The sequence below is a fragment of the Apodemus sylvaticus genome, chromosome 5, assembly GCF_947179515.1.
Source record: "Apodemus sylvaticus chromosome 5, mApoSyl1.1, whole genome shotgun sequence".
Taxonomy (NCBI): domain Eukaryota; kingdom Metazoa; phylum Chordata; class Mammalia; order Rodentia; family Muridae; genus Apodemus; species Apodemus sylvaticus.
In genome coordinates this window covers 21,581,043-21,603,846 of record NC_067476.1, presented here as the reverse complement: position 1 = coordinate 21,603,846, position 22,804 = coordinate 21,581,043, and the positions used below count along the sequence as shown (strand labels likewise).

Sequence of the window (22,804 nt, the reverse complement as noted above, 5' to 3'; positions counted from 1 at the left end):
TTATCTGAGAAAGCTCAGTATGTCAGAAGCTCCTTGGAAAACAGTGTTTTAAGGAGTAGAGGTTAAATGACAATCAGGAGTTTGTGGGAGCATAGCAAGACGCAGGGGAAAAAAACTACCAGACTTTGTTTTTTGTTTTTTGTTGTTGGTGGTGGTGGTTTTTGCACAAGGAGACAAAATATAAATTGATTTAGACATGTAGATGTTCTATTTCATTCTTCACATTTTAATTATTTGGAGTAATGGACCAATTCTCCTAATAGATAACAGGTACTTTTTACATCTTAGATTTCAATCAGGCTAAAATAACTGCTTACACTCCAATGTTTATAAATATTTATTTTTCTGGACTTAGTATGAATACTTGACTTAGTATAAATTTATACTTAGTATAAATTTTTCTCACATGCAAAAACACTGCAAGACTCTGTTGCTGCTCTGCTTTAAAGCTACTAGCCGAGGATAGCTTTTTCAGGCATCAGTGGGAGGAGAGGTCCTTGGTCTTATGAAGGATCGATAGATGACCCACAGTAGGGGAATAGAGGGCAGGGAGGCAGGAGTAAGTGGGTGGTTGGAGGAACACCCTCATAGAAGCAGGAGGAGGGGGATGGCATATGGTGTTTCTGGAAGGGGGGAAACTGGGGTAAGGGGATAACACTTGAAATGAAAATAAATTTTAAAAACCTACTAACTCTCATATCGTTAGAACTAAATCTAAGTATGTTACTAGGTAGAAGGTGCTATAGGATCTATTTGAGCCGTACATGTATCTCATGACCTGTCTCTCATTGTTATTACATGTTTGTCTGGTTATTGGCTTGCTTAGTTCTTCAAACATAGGTCATTCTTTTTCCTGTCTCACTGTTTATACAACTGCATTTTTTTTAACATGAGACTGTTTATCTGTATCTATGTTGAGCTGACTTCAACACATCACTTGCATGTCAACCAGTGAGATAGCTCATAAAACAGGTAATTTTCTGACTATCCTATCTAGTGCTTCTCTTCTCATTTTAAACTATCCTCAGTATCATTCTCTTCATGACACTTGATGAATTTTTAATCTTGATGTTTCCCAATCTCACAAGCATAGGAACACTAGATTGCTCAAAAATGTATCAGCAGCATTTAAAACGGAACAATACATTTATTTCAGAATAACTAAATGAAGCTATCTTACATGCAAGTTATCCTTTCAATATATAGCCCAATATTCAGGGATATAGATCAAATTGTTTCATTGGTAACAAGATCAAGAGTATAGTTATCTCTATATTAGGTGTACTGTGTGGTGACTAGACTTTCTTTGGTAACTTCATTCTCTATTCCACACATTCTCATTCCTTATGGAGGATAAATAATTTTGCCTATAACTTTACCAATCAATCAATTTGAGAAGGTAGCCATATGCATTATCTAAACTGACACCTACTGCATATATATATAGTGTATATATAGTGCATATATAGTGTATATATAGTGTATATATAGAATTATATAGTATAATCTTTTATAGATAACCATGATACATACATACATACTTTAGTTATATAGTTTATATCAGGATATTTTTCTAGAAAGCCAATAATACTGCATCTGTATTACAAAAACGTCAGATATCTAAGCTTCTATTAAAATTCAAGTAATGAGATTGCTATTAGTAGTGTGATGGTGCTTTACCTGAACAGTTCACAATGGTTGTTTAAATATTTTTGCAATATATCATTAGTAGTCACAGTAAATTGTCTGAGACCTTATGGAGTAGCTTTGAAATTACTCCTTGTCATCGCCACTATATACAACCATATAAACAGTGTGTAGTTTGTACAGTAGATCATTTTTCTTGTTTATTTTCAGTGAGCTCTTGGTGCTACACACTAACTCCAGCTGTTAAAAAGTGACAGGAGTATTTTATGTCTCACTACCAAGATCTTTTATGTAGAAGAGTTTTCTTTCTAACTAGCATGCACTGATGAATAATGATAAAGACCTGTGAATGTTTCAGAATTTGCAACCTATAGTGGGATCTAATATAAATTAGGAGAAACTCAAGTGTAAAGCCTGATTCTATACTTGAAATCCTATGAATTTTATCATCTAGGAAAATAACTTTTATTTTTCCTTCCTAAAGATTCTTAGATTGTTTATAGAGAGATTTATATATTTACTGTTAGATAGAGAAATATGGTGATTCAGATACAAAAAATATTTACTGAACTTATCCTTTGTTAACATCTCCCCTACTTTCTGCTGCTTCTCTGGTTCCCCACCCCCTCTCTAACTAAGGAGGGAATGGAGGCCTACAGGCAAAGACTATGTCTTTCAATTAAATGTACCTAAGAGATTCTGAAGATACAGTGGACAACTTCCTAAAAATGTAATAACATTCTTGAAAATAATTTCAAGCTTGGAAACACAAATATTTTATATAAAAAATAAAAGGAACAGAGTTGGGAGGTGTTCAGCATCTGGATAATCATCATCATAATTTTTATACATGCATCTCTGAGTGTTTACAAGTCTAAGCCATGGGAGGTACCTAGCGACTGATGTTACCTCATACACTTCTGATGAAACATAGAAAATCTGAAGGGATTCTATAGACAATTTGAGGGCCTTTCTGTGGATTCAAGATATTCCACTGTGTCCAGAAACTTTAAAACACTATACAGATTTATTCAGACAATTATCCAAGGTTAATAATTTTAATTTTTTTAATCCAGTAAAATAAAATGTACTTAGAGTTGCTTGTTACTAATGTAGTTGTGAATGAAAGACATCATGTAGTATTTGAGTACATGATACATATTTTCTTAGAGATAATTGAAAGTTCTCATGATACTTAAAGTACTACGCCTTGCTCTGCTTTCTCTTGTCCAATCAATTGTAAATGTTCAAAGGTTTGATGTCAGGTGACATTGTTTATGATATATTGATATCAGTTTTACTCTGGACAATGAATTTTTAGATGAAAAAGTTTCCAAAATATCTGTTCCTATGTCACAGCACATTTACCATGTGTTGAAGCATGGGAGAACTATTTCTGCATATGTATTTGCATGTGAGTTTTGGTTATATGTTTGCGTTTGTGTAAAAGCCTTTGAAGATCAACGGCTAACACATAAAGTAGGATAGATGTGAGTTTTACAGCAACGTCGGCATTATCATATCTCCTTTAATTATATGCTTTAAAATGTACTCTGTTAGTTTTCAGTGTCAAATTTACACAAGAGAGAGTCAACAGAGCGAGAAGAATCTCTGAATTTGATTTGAGAAGGCGTGTTGCCTATAGGCATCACAATTTCATGAGCTGTGAATTCTGGACTATATACTTATAGATACAGATTTTAAGGATTAGCATGTGTGTGTCCTTCATTTTTACTGTCTTCTGAGCAAAATCTCAATGTGATGCACAGCACTACACACACACACATACATACATAGACACACACACACACACATGTTTCCTGCTCTAGTGCCTCTCATGCCAAGATAGACTGTAATATGGATCTGTGAGGTAGATAAAAGCATGTTTTAAGTTGTTTGGCTGGAGCATTTTATCACAGAATCAGAAAGAGAAACTGAGACATGCCCCCTAGCATATATGATATGGTAAGATTCCATTGGTATTTGCTGAGCAATGACTTATTTTTGGAGGCAACATCATCCAGGGGCCTCTTAATTATTCACATTAGCTCAAGTTCATCTTACGGGTAACTACAGATATTATAAAATCTATATAAGTCATTTGGGAAACCTCAAAGGATACTCTACAAGACCCATTCAATTTTGCCTTTGAGTCAAAATAGGCCAGGGTGAAATCACTGGCTTGAGGAGAAAACGTTGAGGCCTTTAGAGTTAAAAATAAGTAATGGCACAATGAGCAAAGAGTAAAATGCCCATCGCTATTAGCACAACTTTGTAAAGAATGTGACTAATTTTAGAATAGAGAGATTTTTAAGTAGACTCGCATGATTCTCTGAGTTATTTTTAGCAAGAGATAGAGATTAAAGTACAAGGAGTAGTATTTGAATTATCTTTAAATATGAGATGCCAATAGCCTGTAGCCCTGAGTCAACAAGATTGTATAATTATTGAATATATACTATTTGAAAGCATTGGAAGCATTGTAGAGTTGATATGAAGTATGCCCAGCAATGTTAATTAGCTGTATAACATTAGAAAACTCATTCTTTATAGAAGGTATTTATTCTAGTTTCCAAGTAACAAGAATTACATTTTCTACACCAAAGAAATTATACTATATTCAGTACATTTTCATGTTTTGTAATTGCAGTTATAAATACATCCTTATTTCATTTTTTATGAATTAATAGGTATCTGACATACAAGCTTCCAGTAATTCTTGTTAACTTAGTTGCCAAATTGAATCTTATTCAATTCCAGATTTTTCTTGAATTTTTAAATTTACAGTTTTGAAGTTATCAGAGTTATGTCAATCAATGCAATAAACTTACAACAAAGGCAAATACATAAGGTGATACAGACTTTGCTCTGATTAGTTCTTGAGTTGGTGATAATACTGATCATTTACATCTTTCTATGTCCTCATATGAAAATCCAAATTAGTATCTTCTGTATAAGTATATTTAGAAATATAGAAGGAATAGCAAACTAAATAAAACAAAAGGTAATGATAGACAGGGAGAAGGAGTATGCATATGTGTATGATGTGTAATTGAATATAGTATAGATTATAATATGTCAATGCATGTGTGTGTTAAATGAATTTATGCTACTCAGAATAATGATGTTTTACTTAAGATCTGAATCCATGTAACAATAAGCAAGGTAGTACCAGACATGGAAAAATTCCATTCAGATTCTTGGTCAAGGGAGTCTAAAAGTCTTGGAACATAATATAGGTTGTTTCCATTGCCTTGGGCTTTCTCCCAAAACTTTAAGGTAAGATAATGTTGCTAAAGATGTCATACTTTGGATACAGGACTTGAGAGAATTGATTTGCCATTGATCTGAAAGACTCGTCCCTGGATAATTTGAGCTCTCATGATATCCAACAGTGTTATACAATATTTAATGGGAGAAAAAAATCAAGTATCAAATAAAAATATAAAGTGTATATACCACAATAATGCCCAGCATGGCATGATACATCCACAGGTTTAATAGTGTCAATGATGTCTTGTGGATAATCAAAAGCTGTCTAACTAGACATCCAGTCAACAGGAATGAATACAAGCCTGGTAGTGCACAACTAGTTAACAAGTGGTGGCTGAAGAGCTCATGGATACTAGAGGATAACATACTACTGTCACTTTGCTCATTCAAAGTGTGTATCCTTATACCTAGTGCAACTGTAACACTCACATTTGTCAAATTATATATACTCTCTCTCTCTAGAGAGAGAGAGAGAGAAAGAGAGAGAGAGAGCCAATGAGGTCACTATCTATCTATAGATAGATAGATAGATTGATAGATAGATAAGGAGAGGCAGGCAGATAAAAAGAGATGGACAGAAAGAGTTTGAGGCAATGAGTTTAAGAGAGTTGAGAAGACAGAGGGAATTAGAGAGAGGAAAGGGTTGGATGGAAAGCAAATAAATAAAGTATCCATGTATGAAATTCTCAAAATGCTCCAATGTAGGACAATGCCATGGAAGGAAAATGGTTATGGGTGAGTGGGTGGGGGAGTACTCTCACAGAGCCTGGGGGAGGGGGTGGGATATTGGGATATAGGATTTCTGAAGGGGAGACCTGGAAAGCAGAAAATATTTGAAAATAAATAAATAAATAAATAAATAAATAAATAAATAAATAAAACTTTAAAATGACATATTGTCCTTATTAGTAAAGTCAAAAACAATGTTTTAATTTCTGATATTTTGTACATTTATATAGAGAAATCTAGAAGGGATATATAAATCAAACACATTCAAAATGTATTGCATTCCTTGCAGGACCACAAGGAAAGAAATCCCTTGGTATTTTAGCCCAAGAGACATCCATCTTCACAAGCAGTGGGTAGATAATTTGTTATTTCTGTCCTAGAGAAAATCAACTGGCTTCTGCCTAAAATTAATGACTGGGCAAACAAAACTAATCAACACCAATAATAAAAAACCTCCCAGATTTGTTGCTGTTCTATGAGCCAATGCAGTCACTTATCGAGATGACATTTGAAATGTCTTCATATGATTCTACTTGCAATTAGCAGCAGATCTCCAGCAGCTGCAGTAACATTTTGTGTTTGCTTCTGTGACAGCTTCCCAAAGCCTTCCAGGAACTGGGTCCACACAGGCTAACAACATTGTAACTCTGCAAAACTGTTTATAAGCCTCCCATTCCTTTTTATGAATTAAAAGAAAGGCGATCTAGAGATTAGTGAATGCATAAAGCAATACTGCCTTTAGGGGTTTGGACAAAGAAGGAACTACTGCACCGATTCAGTCTCACAATAGCCATTGCTAAACACTGACTCTATTATGAAGAAAGAAAATATTGCTCAAAAGTTTGTATTGGTGAGCTCTATATGATAATAAAAGCATCTAAATGGAGAGCAAGTAGACAGAAGATTACAATAGGCTCCCAAGTCTTTAGTTTCTAGGTGAAAAGCTTTAAATTCACCCAATAGTAAAAGACGGTTTGGGAAACTGAAATAGAATTTGCTCCATTATTCTTTTAAGGATGCGATCTCAGAGTAATGCAGAAGAACAACTTGGTGGTTACAGAAATGAACATCACTGCTAAATATTGAGAAGCAAATTGATTACAAAAGTGGAAATGAAAAAAAATTGCATACAGCTCAAGATGACAGACAAGGTTAAACAAAAGTAAAATTATAAATGAGCCACAGCATAAGATAGACAGATATGAGCACATAGAATGAAAGGAAATATCGAGATGTCAGGATGAAACACAGTTGAAACAATAAGGAGCTCAGACTGTGTCCAATTGATAAAAGGCTCATGGGTTGTAATGAAGACAGTGCAGGGCACTGCTGGAGGAAAAGCAGAGAGATACCAAGGACGAGGTGAGATGATATCACCACTTTGGGATAATATTACCATAGTAGAGTAATATAGAGTGTTGTTTAAGTTATAATCAGCATTTTTTGGTCCAAAGTTCGGAAATTACTCCATGGATGTCTAGCAGACATCAAGGTTGTCAGAATAACAATCCACTGGAAGAAAGAGGGAATTATGGTTCAGCATTGTTCAGTAGTTCATGCTGATTCAACTCCCAGAGTCTGACCCCAGTTGGTTTATTTTAGGCATACTTCAATTTAGTATAATTTGAAAGAAAATTTTCTGGTGTAACATAATCCTGTAAAATAAGGCATAACTGCATCAAGACATGTTTGAAAACACATGTTAATCATTCCATGAATATGGGTTCTAGAGATGCTTACATGTATTATTGTATTATTGTAAGGGCCTAGAGAAAGATCTGATAGGTCTTAGCCATAGACACAGAGTAGGGATAATCTCTGGTACCTGATACAGATATCAGATAGATAACCTATGATACCAATAGCATCTTGGTCACCTGGTCCATTTTGTGAAGTCTCGGGAAGCATGGATATGGACTTGACTTAAAGACAGATATCTCAGCCTAGGATACTACCACCTCTATTCTCAACCTTGTGTGTGAAAAACATTTCTGCCATTGAAGAAACAACCCAGTGTGTTTGACAATCCTGCTTTCTCTAGAGTTTAATCTATAAGATGAGGACTTCTGTGCCACAAAAATGTTCTAAACATGCACCCTAGATTCAACACAACTGTGCAAGGACTAAAAACATGGAAACCTTACTTTCTAATGATTGCTTTGTCTTTCTTCATGAGTCAAATCATAACTCAGCACTAGGATAAGAAGAAATATTTTTATATGATACTAAAGACAAACATTGACTAAATATGGCTTCTGTAGGATTCATAACAATCTTCACAAACAATTTGTCAAGTATTTTTGACATACAAAATACTAATATTATACTGTCTAGTTTAATAAGAAAAGCTATAGCAAATTATATAATTCACCTTATCAAGTTATAAAGATGAAATAGCTGTATAAAGTGGCAAAGATAATAAAAACATAAAACAAAAGCTAAAACTTTCAATGTGAGCATGAATTTCGGTTAAACAAAAATTATAGGTAGTGTTTTATACCTGATAGGAGGTATACTTATATTAAATACGATTTTTTGTTTGTTAGAAATTCAAAGTTAGGTGAACTCCCTGTGTTTTAGCTGTACACCCTACTTGTATATAGGAAAACTTACTAATCCATTTGGTCAATACCACTTAAAACATTTTCTCAGTGACCGAGGAAGAAACTTCACATGACAGACAGGATCTTGTATATAAGCAATGCAGCATAGGATAGTGAACACAAGTTAAGCATACATATTCACCTGCCCCGAGAACTGACTGCACTGAGTAATCAATGGAACGTGTAAGCACTTATAAAGATGCTCTCTCCCCTGAGATTCTTACAAAAATAAATTTGTGGAAAATAAATACTAGTGTTAACAGACACATAATAGTTGTTATTGGTTAACAGTTTTTTGTTCACAGTAAATAAACCTTAAAAAAAAAAACATGGTTCCTACTGTTATTCAAACTCTTCTGCACACTTGATTATACAGTTGAAGAAAGAACACTTCTCCTTGATCTTTCAAGATGCAATTTATCCTGTTACTTCCTAAGTTATTATCTTAGATATGATAGCGCCCATACCGTGTAATATTAAAAAACAACCCACACTGTGGCCGGCTAGTCACCGGCCGGCTGTCTTTGTCTGTTCCCAGCCTGGTAATGAGACCATACTGTCTCCCTTTTGCCAAACCCTGTCCTACCAAAGCTGGCTCTGTCTCTCCAGAGCTCTGAAATCGCTCTATTCCCAGTGGCTGGCTGCTGCCAAACCTGCTCATGAATCCCACATTTCCACACCTAGTTGGAGCGCACTCTCAAAAACCCACACTCTACTCTGTTTACCCTTCCTTAGAGCTCAGCCGAGTCCTTGAGAAATGGCAAACCAGACAATTTTACTTTAGGATCAACAGATAACACAGATCAACAGATAACAGAGATTGCTGGGCTCGAAATCTACTATTCGAAATTCACCAATTATTCTATGTTAGAAATCTACCAGTGGTAGATCCTGCTACCCTAACTAACAGCTCCTGTCTGTCTTGCTCCCACCATCCAAATGGAAGCCTCCTCCTCCTGCCTTCCCTCTTCCTCTCTCAGAACCGGAAGGCCCGCCTCCTTGCCCAGTGATTAGCTTCTTGTCATCTTTATTATTTAATCAATTAATGGAAAATTCCACTACAATAACCTGTTGGAAATGAATGACCACAAGCTCTGGGTATACATGTAGTGCTTATACAGACATGTAGGCAAAGTATTAATACACATAAAACCTTTTAATAGTGTACAAATAATCTGTATGCAGATAGCTAAAAACAATACTGAACTCTAGAGAACACTAACGTACTCCAGAACATTGTCGATATGGTCAGTACATGCATGACACCAATAGAGAAAGAATACATGCTAAGTTAGCTAAGTATAAACAACGATTTGATCTATCGACAGGTAGATGATTTTTTGACTGTGTGCATTATTTATTATATCTTATTTGTTATTAGCTTCTTAGGGAAACTTTTAGCTGAATATGTAGCATTTTTTGAACATCTACCTTGCAAAGCTTTAAATTAGGAAAAGGTGATATAAAGATCAGAGGTTTGAATACACAATTTTGTCGATGGAAAAAAAGCTGACAATATATGTAAAATGAAAGAATGTGAATGTTTCTAAGTTGGTTGTTGGAAGTCCCAGGCTGCTTTATAAAGACCTGTCAGTAACTACAAACTTCATGCTCCGTGTAACTGACGCCCTCTGACCACATAAATTATCTTCTTGTGGTTTCCATTGAAAATAGTTTTAAATGAGCAGTCCCTGGTTGGATATAGAGCCTGGTCAAAGACAAGACACAATAGGTTTTCAATTAGCATGTGCTAATTTTGGAAGGATGGCTGTACCTTGAGGCATCAATGGAGTTCAGGCAGCTGTTTGGTAGCTGTTACTTAATAGAAAAAATAACTGTTTTGCCTGACTGTAGTAAAGTCCTTTGCTTGTCTAAGCAGCTAAAAATGCATAAAATAACATCTGAATGACTAATTAGAGTTGTCTCACCCTGCTGAATTCTATATTCATGTCTGTAGTCAGACACTCAAAATGGAAAGATCTTTAAATTTGATTATATTTTGTTATTTGTTCATTTTTATTTTGTTATAAAATAAACCTTATCTCAGAGTAACAGCACTTGAACAGCTTGTGTAAGGGTGTAACTGGGAACATTTACTTTTGAGTATTTCTTGATGTTTTTATTGATGGTCAGTCTTATTCATCACTTTTTCTGTGTATTTATACGGGTTTTTATTGAATGGTAAGCCTTGCTGAAAATGCTTTGTGCATTAATTCATCAGCTAATTACAACCTTTGTAGTATCTTTCATTAGATGCAAATGCAGATGAAATTAATGGAGAAATAAAAGAAAAACGAGAAATCAAGGACTCAAGATTTAGTTTCAGGCTTTCTACCTTAAATTGGTAATTCAAATTTACAACTATTTAAATTTCATTTAAAAGAAACTCTAGATCCAAATGTTAAGCATTTATGTTCTAGATCCTCAGAAACTGTTGAAATGTGCTACTCTCAATTGGAGTTGTACTTATATCATAACCAATTATCTTTCATGCCTCAAGTACTTTTAGATTCTGCGGATTTTTACAGTGCTAGCATGATTATATTTTTAATAACCACTTTAGCTCTGATTTCTACATGACCTTTTATGTTAGATATTGAGTTTGTGTTAAGAGATGGAAATAGCAGTGGTTAGGGAAGATGTCAGAGGCTCATGACATTCAGGACAGAGGAGATTGCTGAAGCCTGAAAAAATATCCTGATCCCTGGCATATCTGACAGTCATTTGGATCTCTGTCTGTGTCATTAGTTCACTAGTGACAAGAGGTTCTCTGGCAGGATGGAAACAGATGTCAACTTCTCAAGTGGTGTTGCTCCCAGATAAGGTAAAAACAGTTTCAGCCCGTGAAAGAGCAGTTAGCAGAGAGTGAATGAGCCTGCCAAACCTGGAATTGTGAAACAATTATTCACAGGTTCAGTCCTGGCTCCTGCCTTTTGTCAATTTCTAGTTTCCCACTTAGCCCCATCTTGACGTGATTTACCCTTTCAATACATTAATACTTAACCCCCCTGGCTTCAATGGATCATTCACCTTCCAATATCTCTTTGGATGCAATCCAGACCCCACTGTGAATGTCGTGTGCTGACTGCAACAGAAATTATAAAAAGGAATAACCTAGAATGACTGTATGCTTTATCTGTAGATGCAAATAAGTGTGGTGGAATTTTTACTCCTGTGTGGGCACTGGAGATGTTTTAAAAACAGCAGTGACAGGCCTACTCCTTGGATTTTGGTTCCAAAACTGTGAGACAGAGACTATATTCCAAACCAGTTCTCCAGTGAGGCATGATGTCCTTGGAATCCTGCTCGGGAAGCTGATTGACAGTATGAAAGGCATGGCTGCTACATTCTCCTACTTACTCACTAAATGACAACACTCAAGCGTAAGTGGCTTGCTTGTGAGATTTAGAACTAGTGCCTTGAGATGGTCAGGCCTTAGAACCTCAGTGTATAGGCATTCACATCTTTGCCTGTGAGCTGGCTTCTTCTGAGGACAGCTCCTTGAATGGCAGTTTCTGTATCGTTGAACATTTAGAGAGATAAAAGGAACCAACAACCAAACCTTTCAATATATTTAAGTGTTATATAAAAAAGAACAAAGAGATGTATAGCTGTAGACACAGCTAGTCTGAGATTTTGCAGGCTGGCTGTTGATTGCTATGGGGGCACGGGGAGTAAGATAATGGTTCAATCCGCAATGTAAGAAGGTTTTGTGATGCATCACACCTAAGAATTTGAAACAACTTTTCAAGTGTAACATTCCACAATAATTAATCTTCCTTTGTTTTGATGGTGGTGTGGCATTCATTCTAACAGTTTAGTTATGGGTTCAAGCCTTATTATGCACCTATAGCAGAGCTAGTAATAGTTGCGGAAAGGGATGTCGAGCATGAATTTTACCTTGAAACATTAGTGCAGTAAGTGCCCTTCTTTTCCTATTACTTAGGCAAAAACAGAGAAAATTGCCGTCCTTACTGAGATCAGATAAAAGGACAAAGAAACCATGTCAGGGGCACAGTGACCTAGCTCCTTTTTTATAGAAGCATCTAGGCAATGAAGAAAGAGAAAAAGGATGAAAGGAAAGAGAAAAGAATAATTTATAAATGCCGCACGATAATCTCAATCAGCACCCTTTAAAGCAAGAATATCACAAGAGGTTGCAGATTCTTACAGATGGCTTCTTGAGCACAATGCGTGACCTTCATGCAGAAGGACAGCAAGGATTTTGCAGACACAAAGCCAAGTTTAATGCAGCCCCTTGTCCTCCTTCTATTGGTATAGATGAAGAAAAAGATCCATCCAGGAAAGAGATCCATCTGAATCCAACTCCAGGACTTCAGCGTCCATAACACCAGCTAAAAGTAACTAAGGTGAAATAAACAGTCATTCCAACAATGCGTTAAATATATCCAAAGCCCTCTCCACTCTTGGAAGTCATTGTAATGATCATAGTATAGGGTTTTCAGTTTTAGGAGAAAACATCTTTCTGAGGCCATTTCATGCTACCTTTCCTATGACAGATGTAACAGCCTATTATAATGCTTCTAGACTACTGGAGTTGGCCCCTGGCAGGTCTATTTGCCTTATTCTTATTTAGCAATTACGATGTTACTAAGGTCTCTTATTCTTCTAAATCAAAACAGTAGTGAATGAAACACTTGTCCTCGTGCCAGTGCACTGGCTTCATGTCCGGCTTTTACACTGGCCTCATTGTGGTCTCCTGAAATGGCAGCTGCATGGTGCAAGTGACCAAGAAAAAGAAATGTGACAGCCTTCTCCAAAATCGAGGTTGAAAATGGCTGGCTTCCTTTTCATGATGAGATCCTTGCATACTGCGTTCTTTTGCCCGCGTTTTGCTTTTTTTCTCGGAGAGGACTTCTTAGTAAATAAGTCATCAAAGGTAAGAAGATATCACACACAGTTGTTCTAAATCCCTACTGTTAATACTGCTACCTTTTTTTCTTTCAAAAATTTAATTAAAATATAATTACATCACCATTCCCTCCCCAAGTCAGGCCCTCCCAACTCTTTCTTAAATCCTTACCTCCTTTACTTTAACAATGGTTGCTCCAGTTACATAGGAATTAATAATTATATAAATACAATTTGCTTAGTCCATTTATTGTTGACTTAATGTATGTGTATCTAAGCATGACCACTTGGTTTTAGATAACCAAGTTGTGCTCATTCCTGGACAAGGCTGAATCTCCCTCCACGGACAGTTGTTAAACGCCTATAGATCTTCATCAAGGGGTGGGGCACTTTAAGATTTTCCCATAAACACTAAGAGAACAACTGATGTCAAGTTGTTCAGGTATTTAGGCAATCATATTATAGAGATTTCTTGGATGTAGCACCCTTGTCAACCTAGAAGGCACACTCTCACAGTGGATTTCCTGGTCCTCTGGCTTTTAGAATCATTCTGCTCCTTCTTACGTTGAATGTTCACAGAGCCTTAGGTATGGGAGTCGTTTTTAGATGTATCCATAGGGACTGGGCACCCCAAGGTCAATTATTGCCTCTGATTTGATCAGCTGTGGCTTTCTCTAATATTTTTCTCCTGGCAAGAGAGGCTTCTTTAGTGATGGGTGAGAGCAACCTGTTATTTTAAGGATGCATTGTTGCTAACTCTTGGGGCAAGAGAGGAAGTATCAAAGCAAAAGATCACATTCTTATTGCTTATATTCTTCCAAAATCATTAAGGCAAAAATATAACACAGAGATCCAGTTTATATCCATACATATGTTGATATTTGCATAGACTTTTTTATTTATTCATTTTTGTAGTTTTCTTTCAAGATTTTCCAGCATGGACATGTGCATGAATTTTTCCCATGATATCACATCTTTAGTAAGTAGAAATTAAGAATGTTTGGATTCTTCCATCTTCTTAAGTTGCCTGTCATAACTACAGTCCTGACCCTAACATTGAGGACATTTTCATTGAAAACTCAGTCAACACAATTAAAAGTGCATTAGCTCAAAAGTAGACAAATCTTCCATAGGAAGGGAATCCAAAAATCTGTCACAATGATTGATGGCATGCAAATGACTGACAGTTTCCTGCTTGTTTGTTATCATGTGACACCTTGAAGAACTGAGCACCTGAAGACACGAGAGACACATATTTTAAAGCAGTAATCATTAGTTAAGATTAAGTGAAATCACTGGCTGACTTGAACACTTCAAATGCATCATCTGAGCTAATATAACTGAACTAGTCCTGACAGTTATTTTTTTCTATTTAATCTTTCTCATTGCTAAGACCCCTTTAAAACACAAACTCATGAAAATTTCATTGCTCCATAAAGCAAGAATTATAGGAGCTCAGTTCGTTTATTCTCACTGTCTGGTTTGCAGTAGAAGTGCTTATTAGCCAATGTATATGAGGATGGTGCTGACACCATGATTCAGCATTTGATCTCTCTCTCTCTCTCTCTCTCTCTCTCTCTCTCTCTCTCTCTCTCTCTGTCTCTCTCTGTCTCTCTCTGTCTCTCTCTCTCTCTGTCTCTCTCTCTCTCTGTCTCTCTCTCTCTCTGTCTCTCTCTCTGTGTCTCTCTCTCTCTGTGAGAGAGAGAGAGAAAGAGAGTGAGAGTGTGTGTGTCTTGGTGTGTGTGTCTCTGTGTGTGAGCTTTATAGATGAAAAATAAAAACACCAGATATTTCGAAACAAAACACAGAATCCTTCATTGTTTGTCATGCTTTGTGCATATACGTGACTGCAAACACGTATGTGTATCCAGGTACAAATGTGTATGGGTAGGCATTCATTTGTGTTGGTAAAAATTTAGGAGCAAACTCGAGGAGATCAATGCAGGAAGGTTAAACTTCAGAGGCATCATTTTTCTTGTTGTAGTTGTTTTTGAGACAATGTATCTCAGTGGCTTGAACTTAATCTGATTTGGATAAATTGGCTGGCCTGTGAGCCTGAGGGGTCTACCTGACTCCACCTCTGCAGAGCTTGAATAATAAGTACAGGCCATCACATCCATAATATCAATGGGTTCTGAAATTTGAACCCAGGACCCTGTGATAGCCAGCTATTTATCTTCCAGATCCAAGGTTCACTCACATTAATTAAATGTAGCATCTCATTGCCACTTAGAGAAAACTCAGAATGAAATTACTATAGGTGAAAAAATTCTTTTAAATTTTGCTATGTGAAATAAAGTAGCCTTACTTTGAGAAATAAGACATGCTGAGAATGAATTAAGTATACCTGTGTTTATAATTTATTAGCCACTTCAATTGATCACATCCCTGATATTACATCAGGGATTTGAGGAAAACACCCTAAATTCCCATTTCTGGACATTAGCACAAAACCTGCCCCTCTACTTTGGAGCCCACTGTCTGCAATCTTTATGAGACAAGCCACCCACATGAACTCTTTCCTTTCAGCACTGTTGATTTGAAAACACTGCTTTTGTTTTTTTTGTTTTGTTTTGTTTTTGTGTTTTGTTTTTTTGTTTAAGATTATCTTGGTAGAGTCATAGCTAAACACCTTTGCCTGTTTCATTTCCCCGACTCTATGTTGGCGACTATTTGGCTCACTTTGTTTATCACAGAATAGAGTGTTGTTTTCATTTGTCTCCTAGTTTCTTGCAATAATACATCAAAAGATAAATATATTATTAAAACATAAATGAATACGTGGGTCCTCAAATAGAATTTCCATAATATTATAATTTGATCTAAGTATTGATTTCTTTTTAAATTCTGTGAGTTCACATTCATTAAAATATATTTTTTCACTGCAATAGTCTATGGCACACATTAGAATGGGAATTCCTTTGGTCCCATGAAATGATTTTATACACTGGCTCATCCTGGAGAGACAAATGTTAGAGAAGATTGACTTGAGGTTCTTTTGAAACAAATGTACTAGCATGAATGCATTTTTCTTTTATTTTGATATATGTTAATGACAGATCTAATGGAACTAAAAATTCATTGACACACAGAGAATAGTCACTGTTAATCTACATTTTTAATCAGATCCAGAATTTTATAGAGATTATCACACATGCAGTGATTACCACAGATGAGGTACCTGCTCTCTGAGAATTTATCAGGGTGGGAAGAGTGAGGGTTCAACTGTGATTTTGCCTTTAAGGAACACCATTAAGACTGGAGCCCAGAAGGCTGACATCAAGACCTTGAGATCATTTCTCCACATCCTTTTGAATAACCACACATGTCTTTACATGTTTGCAGGTTGCATGTGTTTGTATGTTTCTGAATATACCTTCATTTATATGCCTGTGTGTTTGCATGTGCAAATTGGAGGTGTAATTATTTCAAGAGTGCCCAATAGAAAGATCAAGGAAACAAATAAGGACGCATTTTTAATTTCTTGATTGTTTTTTCTTGTGCCTTAAGGAAAAAAGTACAATCTAATAAACAACACATAGAGGTAGGTATCTTTATGCTATAGCCATATAAAGGTAAAGGAAGAAATAAAAAATAAAAGAAAGGAAACTTGACTGATACTTAGAAAATTGGACTTAGATTTAATAATTCCCTCATTTTCTTCTTCTGCGATATTTCATAATTTTAACAAAAATGAATCATTTTTAGATTAAGGCCATTATTCTTTGATTTTAATTGAAATAAATGCATATCTAGATAAGCTTTATATTATTTTTGTTTTTGAAATATGCTTTGATGTATTGGTCAGATTTTGGAGTGTTTTTTTCTCATATGCAAAGATCTGGGCTTTAGGGTATGAACTACATAAATACAGGCATATGTCCAGCACAGCAGCATTCAGGAATTAGAGGTGGGAACTTTAGAAGTTCGAGGTCAGTGTAAGGTATATAGGAACTTTAAAAGCTAAATGGAAACCTGTCATAAAATAAATTAACCTAAAATAATATAAAAACCCATGCTTCTGTGAAAAAAAAAACTCCCTCAAAGCACACCAGTCAAGGAAGGGTCCAGTTTAAGAATGATGCACCCTGAGATATACTAAAAAGGAGAGGGAGTGTAACAGTATTTTTGCCTTAGATCTCTCTATAGATACAGAGGTAGGAATGTGAAGGGAAAATGTATGAAGCACATTTTCAGAAAGACGTTCAAATTAAAAAAAAACTCCATTAGCAAATTCATTTTAAAACAACAACAAAAGCAGCCTGTTTGATTCCTGAAAGAGTTGCTGGTAGGCAGATATTTCCAATGAAGTCTCTCTAATGGTAATTGAATTCTCACATAAGTACAAGAATATAAACTGAGAGACCCTGATATTTTGTGTTTGGGCTTAGCAATGAGAATTTAATCACAAGTTCATCAGGACATTTGCTTGAATGTTGTAACTCTCCCACAGTGGAGTCGTTCCACAGCGTACAGAAGCCCACACATTCTGGCAGTGCTAACCCTCAGTGCTGTCTGTGCTTGAGTAAAGTCTGAAGTGCAGTTCCCTAGGGCATCCATGTCTGTGTGAATTCTCACTCATTAGCACCTTGCTCGGTTGCTCATGGAGAACACTTAGAATTTCCCCTACCAGAGTCACACTAATTATGTAGCAATGCATCTGTCTTGCACACTGGCTTTTAGAAGCTTCAGGGAAAAGCACATACATGATAAGAGAAAATTTTCTAAACAATTTTTTAATGTAAATAATTGCAAGTTAAAAATAGCACACAGTTATATTGGCACAACCATTCAAAACAACTGGCACAGACCCAAGGGCTATACAGATCAATGGACTTCTACACCACAACATCCATTCTGAAGCCAGAGAACTCTGCTATGGATTTTACACTTTCACCATCAGTTGCATCGATATGCCCTTACACACTAAAGATATAGTTTTTAACAATGAAAAAGTAAAAAGGTAAAGAAAATAAAGCAAAAAACAAAGCCAAACAGAAAATAAAAAGGAGAAATCCACAGTAGATAAGCATAGAAAAGCTGTCATATTTACATTTTCTTTCATGGCTCATAAGTCCTTTGCATGTCATCTGTCCTTCCTCAAAACACAGAGCGTCAAGTACTTAAACTTCCTATATATCTTTTCTGCATGCTGCATGAGTCCCGCACAGACATGTGTTTACATGCGCATGCTTATCTTTCAGACTGGAATCTCCGTATGAGATAGAACATTCTTTTTACTCTGAGATGAAATTACTTCACTAGACATTACACACTCTAAATCCATCTATTTTTCTGCAATTTTGGGGTTTCCTTTTTTTCTTTAGAGCTATAAAGCTTTCCATTTTATATATGTCCCCGACTTCCATTATCCCTTCTTTTGTTCTACAACAACATATTAATGTTGGGTGTTACTATTTCACATTTAAAGAAACTGAGGAAAAATCATGGCCAGCATTTTATAAGTTAAACTGGTCTCTGGAGCAAGTAGTCTGACTGACAGCTTGTGAATGTTTCTGATGCAGTAAATGGGTTTCTGGTTTTGATCTTGTTTCGTTTTTAAACTCCTCCTTGCTCAGGAATAAATGCAGAAGCCATGAAGGAAGAAGCAAAAGGCAGAGTTGGGAGTGAGGGCTTATCAGTTGCAGTTTGGGGAAAAGAGCCATTTAGAAATGATTTCATAGAGAATTTGTACATAAGTATTTTCATTGTAAGGAACTGACTCATGAAATCATTAGTTACTTATAGAATTCAGGTCCAGGAAAGCAATGGGATCCTGAGTAGCAATCGCCAGGCTCTAAGAAGGCTGTCGGTACATGTTCTAGGATCAGGTTGACTCTGAAGATTGAAGAGAGTTGTCTCAGTTGAAAGACAGTAAGACTAAAAGAGAAACACTTTTCTTATTCAACACTCTAAGTCAGTGAACAGAGTAAGTGTCTCTGCACTGGAGAAGGCAATCCTCATCATTTTACAGACTCAGCAATTGATCTTCCCCAGAGACTCACCACACAGACACAACAGAGGCAGGTGAGTCAGATAACTGAGATCCTCGTGGCCTTCTGAACTTCTCATATAAAATTACCTGTCATCAGATAATAAAGATGCTAAACACATGGCAAGTATTCAAAAACAGATGGAGAGGCCAAGAAAATTACAACCCTTCCTACCAACTCATAGTTAATCCTTTGGTCCCCAAATAGGAGGCAGCCACATCTGTTTACATGAATCCTTTCTCATATCTTTTTTTTTTCACTGTTTTAAAACTGAGATCTATTCTCAAATGTTTCGGAGGCAGTCTCTATTTGTTTTCACAAAATAGGAAGAGGGTCTGGGGGTTGGAGGAAAGAAATGGGGGAGGTTGTGGGAGGAAAGGTACACATGAGTAAGTGTGTATCCAGGTGTGATTTTGGAAACCCATTACCTCTGTGCACAAAGTTGAAATGTATTTGAAAAGAAGGCTAGTGTACAAAATAACCATAAGTTGTCTGTGCAGATGAGGATATGCTCTGTCAGAGTGTGACATTCAGGATGGCCATGTAAGAGACACTTGCTCTGTGCCAACTGGGGTAGTGACTCTACAGTCCCAGTTTCCAACTTATGAGGAATATGACCGTGATATCTACTTCATTAATGTAACAGTCAATATTGTCTCTTTACTGGGTTCCTGAAATAATTTTAGAAATGTATGGTCTCTTTATTCTTGCAGTGTGAGGATAAAACCCAGAACCTCTATAATGCAATGTGCCATTGAGCTACAACCCAACTCCATTTTCTGTCACATGCTTTTGAAGTCAATCTATAAAGAATAAAGGCAATGTAGACCCTCAAAGTGAACAGATTGTCAGTTGGAGAAGATGTCATCCTCAGAGCAATAAAAAGGAGATTGTAGAAAGCCAGCTTTCATTTAGTTTCTCATTTATAGAGTTTTTCATGTTTATTTTTTCCTCTAGCCAGAAATTCAGGTAGAAAATAATTTCTAATCATTCAAAGCTTCACAGTTATTTTCAGGAAAGCTAAGAAGATATCATAACTTTAAAAACTCTGGAAAGTTAATTATATCAAAGGAACGCTAGTGCAATTCTCCTTTTCCTCTTCTAAGTGAGCTTTAAATGGCTTTGTAACTTACATAATGGATTACTGATGCCAGAGTCACTGCTGAGTTGTTATTTTTCCTTCAAATCCTCTTATCAAGGTTTTTATTTGTTCTATATCCCATGCTATTTGCTAAGCTGAGGAACCGAATGCCACAGTGAGAGATGGGTACACAGGAGGCAGGTCTAGGAAATGAGATTCTTGTTATCCCAGAAGTAGATTGTTTTGACTATCTGAAGAAAGTCCTCCCTTTTTAAATTAATCAGTCAGGATGACCTAATTTGATTGTACTTTCTGCTAGAATATATCAAAATATGGCATCAGAGGCTGAGGAAAGGTTTGAGTGTGAAAATACAGAGTAAATACAGGCAAGCTTGGTGTTGGCTTCCTTGATCAATTCCTTAATCAACATTCTTCATTTCCTCGTTGACCCAAGGATGCACTCTGCACTGGTGTGCTGCTTGATCTCTGACTTGTTGTCAAGCATGTTAACTAAGTGAAAAGTCGGACTGCTCTGATTCTGGAAAGACTCAGTGCAAGAGTATAGGGGAATTCCAGAACAGGGAAATGGGAAGGGGTGGATGGAAGAACAGGGGGACGGAAGAGGGCTTATGGGACTTGCGGGGAGTGGGGACCCAGAAAAGGGGAAATCATTTGAAATGTAAATAAAAATATATCAATAAAAAATAAAATAAAATAAAAAGAAGAGTGAGTGTCAGGCACAAAAGTACACATCATCAACAGAACACAGGACATGGAGGAGTGAGTCTCAGGCACAGAAGCACACATAACCAACAGAACAGAGGTGATGGAGGAGTGTGTCTCTGGCACAGAAGCTCAGATCACCAACACAACACAGGAGATAGAAGAGTGAGTCTCAGGCACAGAAGTACACATCACCAACCTCAAAAAGGAGATGGAAGAGCGAATCTCAGACACAGAAGCACACATCAGCAACAGAACATAGGAGATGGAAGAGTGAGACTCATGCACAGAAGCACACATCACCAACAGAACACAGGAGATGGAAGAGTGAATCTCAGGCACAGAAACACACATCACTAACAGAATACAGTAGATGTTAGAGGGAGTCTCAGGCAGAGAAGCACACATCACAAACAAGGCACAGGAGATGGAAGAGAGAATCTCAAAAAAAAAAAAAAGTTGGGCTGCTTTAACAAATTCTAAAGTAGAGGACATCAAAAGGATTATGTTTCCTCCTTCTGAAAGTTTACAACAGAGATATGGGCATCTTCAATTCCATTATGTCAGTTAATAAGGCAGGTATGGGTAGCAGTGCAGGTCTGCCAAACTCAATAATGATTGCACTGTTTTGTTTTACCAAGAAAGAAATGGAAAATTTATCTGAGGCTGAGGCTAAGTATTTAGATTGGTATCTGGGAACATATAATATATATTTCCCATATATAACATATAACATATAGCATATAGCATATAGCATATAACATACAACACATATAACATATAACATAGCATAACATATAACATATAATATATATTATGTACTTTGTAATATATAACATATAATATGTAATATATAATATATAATGTACAGTATGTAGTATGCAATATGCAATATGTAATATATAATACATAATATATAATACGTAATAGGTACTATGTACTATGTACTATATAATATACAATATATAATATATGATATATGATATGTGATATGTGATGATATGTGATGGTATGTGATGGTATGTAATATGTAATATGCAATAATATTAATATGTATACACACATATTAAATATATATACATATATATATATATCATTGTGATCACATGTTATTATTAGCATGATTATATCATGAAATGAAAAGTTAGTGGTAATACAAATGGCCTTGTGTCAAAAGTGAATAGTAAGGGGAAATCACCCAACAGTCTTCCCTAGCAGGTTAATGGCATTGCCTCTCATGAGCTACTGAGTGAAGTGAAATTTATGTAGATTATATACAGATTATTGACTGTGGACCACAGACACAGAAAGAACTCACAGGGAGCTTTCTGCTTTAAGTATTTGGCACCATACATGAGGTAGGTGGAGGGACTAAGGCATCCACTAGAGAGTCTTCATTGCATGTTGAATAAAGTAACATACTCTTCAGAGTAAAGGGAAGAAACCAAATTATTCGGCACCAGGAGTTTCTCTCTCCTTGTGTGGACTTCCTTACTTCCATTTTCACTGTGCTCAATAGAATATAATTTTTTTAATCGTGTGATTCATTAACTTGTTGTTATTATGGATAATTGGTGTTTCAGAATATTTGTAATGTTCAGAAAGATACAATTCTGTACATTAAAGTCAACTGGAAAGAATAAAGTTCATTCTTACTCTATTCTATGACCATCAATTAAAATGTAAGGAGTTGAGACTGTCATCTTTTCTTTAGAAAGCCCCATTTCTCTTGATGGGGCCCTGGCAAGGACTCATCTGCAGTCCTGTTAGGCCTCAGGGTAAGCTCTTCAAGGAGTGTGTGTGTACTGAGTAGGCATACAGAGCTTGGAGTGGTAAGTTCACAAATAGCCACAACTCATTATTACAGTCATAATATACTACTT

At 36.1% G+C, this 22,804-nt stretch overlaps 1 protein-coding gene and 1 pseudogene across 1 annotated transcript in view; both read left to right on the top strand.

The window, feature by feature from the left end:
- The window catches only part of Lrp1b (LDL receptor related protein 1B), a 1,719,438-nt gene that overhangs the window by 270,905 nt on the left and 1,425,729 nt on the right, over window positions 1–22,804 (top strand). The window lies entirely within an intron of this gene.
- LOC127686421 (programmed cell death protein 6-like) overlaps window positions 13,048–22,804 on the top strand; it is a 29,103-nt pseudogene continuing 19,346 nt past the window's right edge.